Genomic DNA, 5,005 nt, shown 5'->3' on the forward strand with positions numbered 1-5,005 from the left:
TTTGATAGAATTCCCCTGGGAAGCCATCTGGCCCTGGACTTTTGTGTCTTGGGAGGTTTTTGATGACTGCTTCAATTTCCTCCCTGGTTATTGGCCTGTTCAGGTTTTCTATTTCTTCCTGTTCCAGTTTTGGTAGTGTATGGCTTTCCAGGAATGCGTCCATTTCTTCTAGATTGACTAATTTATTGGCGTATAGCTGTTCATAATATGTTTTTAAATTGTTTGTATTTCCTTGGTGTTGGTAGTGATCTCTCCTTTCTCATTCATGATTTTATTAATTTGAGTCTTCTCTCTCTTCTTTTTAATAAGGCTGGCTAATGGTTTATCTATCTTATTAATTCTTTCAAAGAACCAACTCCTGGTTCTGTTGATCTGTTCCACAGTTCTTCTGGTCTCGGTTTTGTTGAGTTCTGCTCGAATCTTTATTAACTCTCATCTTATGCTGGGTGTAGGATCTATTTACTGTTTTTTCTCTAGCTCCTTTATGTGTAAGGTTAGCTTTTGTATTTGAGTTCTTTCCAGTTTTTGGATGGATGCTTGTATTGCAATGTATTTCCCCCTCAGGAGTGCTTTTGCTGTATCCCAAAGATTTTGAATGGTTGTATCTTTATTCTCATTAGTTTCCATGAATCTTTTTAATTCTTCCTTAATTTCCTGGTTGACCCTTTCATCTGTTAGCAGGATGGTCCTTTTTTTTTTTTTTTTTTTTTGATGGTTAACATCTTTATTGCTCTGGATACAGGGGCAAGTGCTCAGGAGCTCTTGGTGGGGCGGGCCCGCTTCCTCTTCACCATCACAGGCTTCTGACTGCGCAGGATAGCACTGGCTCTGCGAATGGCAGCCATGCGCAGATCCGGACGGTACTTATTCTTGCGGATCATGTGCCTGATGCTACTGAGGGTGGCCCGGGCATTCTTGTTGATGGTAGTTCGCACATAGGAGGTAGCGGGTTTCCGCTGGCCTGATCTCCGCTTCAGGACCACCACCACACCCTTGCCGTCGGCCGCCGGCTCCACGCCCACAGTCTTGCGGTGAATCAGACCGTTGTAGCGGAAGGAGCTGCGAGCTTTCAGGTTGTTGGGCTCCGTGCTGTACGTCTGCTTGTTCCTCTTGATCAGGAAGCTGGAGCAGTTCCGCACGACCATCCACTGCAGGTGAGCGGACATGGCGGCTGCTCCTTTCCTTACGGCAGCGAGAGACGGAAAGAGCTTAGCAGGATGGTCCTTAACCTCCACGTGTTTGAGGTCCTTCCAAACTTCTCATTGTGATTTAGTTCTAATTTCAAGGTATTATGGTCTGAGAATATGCAGGGGACAATCCCAATCTTTTGGTATCAGTTCATACCCGATTTGTGACCCAATATGTGGTCTATTCTGGAGAAAGTTCCATGTGCACTTGAGAAGAATGTGTATTCAGTTGAGTTTGGATGTAAAGTTCTGTCGATATCTGTGAAATCCATCTGGTCCAGTGTATCATTTAAAGCCCTCGTTTCTTTGGAGATGTTGTGCTTAGAAGACCTATCGAGTATAGAAAGAGCTAGATTGAAGTCACCAAGTATAAGTGTATTATTACCTAAGTATTTCTTCATTTTGGTTATTAATTGGTTTATATATTTGGCAGCTCCCACATTCGGGGCATATATATTGAGGATTGTTAACTCCTATTGTTGGATAGATCCTTTAAGTATGATATAGTGTCCCTCTTCATCTCTCACTACAGTCTTTGGGGTAAATTTTAGTTGATCTGATATAAGGATGGCTACCCCTGCTTTCTTTTGAGGACCATTCGAATGGTAAATGGTTCTCCAACCTTTTATTTTCAGGCTGTAGGTGTCCTTCTGTCTAAAATGAGTCTCTTGTAGACAGCAAATAGATGGGTCCTGGTTTTTTATCCAGTCTGACACCCTGCGCCTTTTGATGGGGTCATTAAGCCCATTCACGTTCAGAGTTACTATTGAGAGATATGAGTTTAGTGTCACCATGATATGTATTCAGTCCTTGTTTTTGTGGATTGTTCCACTGAACTTCTTCTTAAAGGGAAATTTTAAGAGTCCCCCTTAAAATTTCTTGCAGAGCTGGTTTGGAGGTCACATATTCTTTCAGTTCCTGCCTGTCTTGGAAGCTCTTTATCTCTCCTTCCATTTTGAATGAGAGCCTTGCTGGATAAAGTATTCTTGGTTTCATGTTCTTCTCATTTAGGACCCTGAATATATCCTGCCAGCCCTTTCTGGCCTGCCAGGTCTCTGTGGAGAGGTCTGCTGTTACCCTAATACTCCTCCCCATAAAAGTCAGGGATTTCTTGTCTCTTGCTGCTTTAAGGATCTTCTCCTTATCTTTGGAATTTGCAAGCTTCACAATTAAATGTCGAGGTGTTGAACGGTTTTTATTGATTTTAGGGGGGGATCTCTCTATTTCCTGGATCTGAATGCCTGTTTTCCTTCCCAGATTAGGAGAGTTTTCAGCTAGGATTTGTTCAAATACATATTCTGGCCCTCTGGCCCTTTTGGCGCCCTCGGGAACCCCAATTAAACGTAGGTTTTTCTTCCTCAGGCTGTCGTTTATTTCCCTTAGTCTATCCTCATGGTCTTTTAATTGTTTGTCTCTTTTTTCCTCAGTTTCCCTCTTTGCCATCAACTTGTCTTCTATGTCACTCACTCGTTCTTCCACCCTGTTAACCCTTGTTGTTAGGACTTCTAGTTTGGATTGCATCTCATTCAATTGATTTTTAATTTCTGCCTGATTAGCTCTAAATTCTGCAGTCATGAAGTCTCTTGAGTCCTTTATGCTTTTTTCTAGAGCCACCAGTAGCTGTATAATAGTGCTTCTGAATTGGCTTTCTGACGTTGAATTGTAATCCAGATTTTGTAACTCTGTGGGAGAGAGGACTGTTTCTGATTCTTTCTTTTGAGGTGAGGTTTTCCTTCTAGTTATTTTGCTCAGTGCAGAGTGGCCAAAACCAAGTTGTATTGGGAAAAGGAGAAAAAGGGAGGAGAGAAAGAAGGAAAGAAAAGAGAAAAAGAAAAAAAGAAAAAAAGAAAAAAGGGGGAAAAAAAGGGAAAAAGAGAAGAAAAAGAAAGAAAGGAAAATAAGGGTGGGGGAAGGAAATCAAAAAGCAAACAAACAAACAAACAAACAAAAAACAAAACAAAACAACAAAAAAAATAAAAACCAAGGGGGAGTATCCTCTGATTCTGTAAACTGTAAGTCCCTTGACTTCCCCTGGAACTTGTCCGTCTAGCTGGTCTTCTGGGGGAGGGGCCTGTTGTGCTGATTTTCAGGTGTTAGCACTTGGGGGAGCTGCTCTGCCCCCTGCCTGGTGCAGGGCTCAGTGGGGGTTGTTTACCCCGTGAGGCCCCTGGAGGAACAACCCCAGTGGCGGGGCCAGCTCTGGAGCCCTGGAGTCAGCCCCCAGAGTAACCCCAGAGCTCTCCGTCTGCAGGGCCTGGAGGCTCCGGGGCGGGGCCGCTGATCTGCTCAGCTGGGGCAGGAGCGTCCTCGCTGTCCTGGGCCCTCCCGGCCTCTGCCTGTCCCGGGGGAGGCGGGATCCTGGGCTGTGTCCCGGCGCCCTGTGCTCCGGAGCCTGCGCTGGTGGATTCGGGCTCCCGGGCCGCGCAGCCCCCTCCGTGGAGCCGCCGCCGGAGCCCCCCGAGCTGCTCCTGGAACCGCGCAGGCCCCTCCGCACGGAGCCTCTTCCTCTGCCCGAGCCCCCCGAGCTGCTCCGGGTCCCGCCGGGTCCCGCCGTGCGCGCTGCAGCCCTTTAGGGAGCTCGGACGGGGTGTGGGGCTCTCCCGGGGCGCAGATGTCTGTTAGTGTCCCCGGGAGCCCGAGGGCATCCCCGCCCTCCTGGGTCCTGCTCCACCTCCCCGCGAGCCCCTTTCCGCCCGGGAAGGTCGGTGCAGCTCCTGCTCCTCCGGGACGGGGCTCTCCTGTCCTGGGGACACTCGCCCCGGCCTCAGCCCGGCTCCTCGCGGGCCCCTCCCCCTTGGAGGCCTTTGTTCCTTTTTTTCTTTTTTCCATCCTCCTACCTTGATAGAAGCGTGAACTCTTCTCACTGTAGCATTCCAGCTGTTCTCTCTTTAAATCTCAGGCCGAATTCGTAGATTTTCAGGACGATTTGAAGGTTTTCTAGGTAATTTGGTGGGGACAGGTGACCTGGGGACCCTACTCTTCCTCCATCTTGCCCCTCCTCTGCCCCTTGACTTTCATAAAAGTTTTTTTATCACTGCTTTCTTCTCACCTTGTATAGTTTATTATTATAACATAAATATATACTTCTGATGTTATATTGTGGACATTTTTCTTATGAATTCTTTGTATAAAATTCATATGTTTTATGTTTTACCTAGAGATCAATGTATCAGTTTAACTTCATTTACATTAATTATTTGAAACAGTATGTATATTAAATAAAGTATAATAAATATTTTTGCTAAATTTTAGAGATTTTAACATTTCATTTGACATTCCATAAATCTAACTCTAGCAAAGAATGTTTTCTGAAAATACTTATATTAACTTATTACCTCTTTAATTCTGAGGTGCATATTATAAACCAAACTTATTAAGCTAATGTAAAGGATGAATATTCATTTTCTTTAATTGAAATTATCTATTACTGAGTGAAATATATTTAAATATCTTAATAAACAACCAAAGGTCAGTACCAAGGGGAAAAGCATATTATTAAACATTAAGTGGTCTCTCTGTTTAGTAGACATCCCATCTGTTTCTATAAAACAAAAGTTTATAATTACTGTGAAAATTGTTGCATTTTTTTTTTTAGCGATTTTCATTTATATATTGAGGCCATTAAATGAACGTGACATAAGAAGTTAATTTGTCATTTTAATCATCTACGTACTCTGTAAAAGACATATTGAACTTATTTAACCATCTCAAAATTACCTCTTTTCTTCCAGGATTTTTCTGTGTTCAGCTATCTACTATTTTAATGTAATTTTCTTCAGTATAGATATATTTGTGTTTGGCTTAAATACACTTAGGTT

At 43.8% G+C, this 5,005-nt stretch overlaps 1 pseudogene; it reads right to left on the reverse strand.

Annotated features, from left to right (window-relative positions):
- Positions 1-684: 684 nt before the first annotated feature.
- Positions 685-1,214, reverse strand: LOC140607962 (large ribosomal subunit protein eL28 pseudogene; annotated as a pseudogene).
- Positions 1,215-5,005: the final 3,791 nt, after the last annotated feature.

Source organism: Canis lupus, chromosome 17, assembly GCF_048164855.1.
Source record: "Canis lupus baileyi chromosome 17, mCanLup2.hap1, whole genome shotgun sequence".
Lineage (NCBI taxonomy): Eukaryota > Metazoa > Chordata > Mammalia > Carnivora > Canidae > Canis > Canis lupus.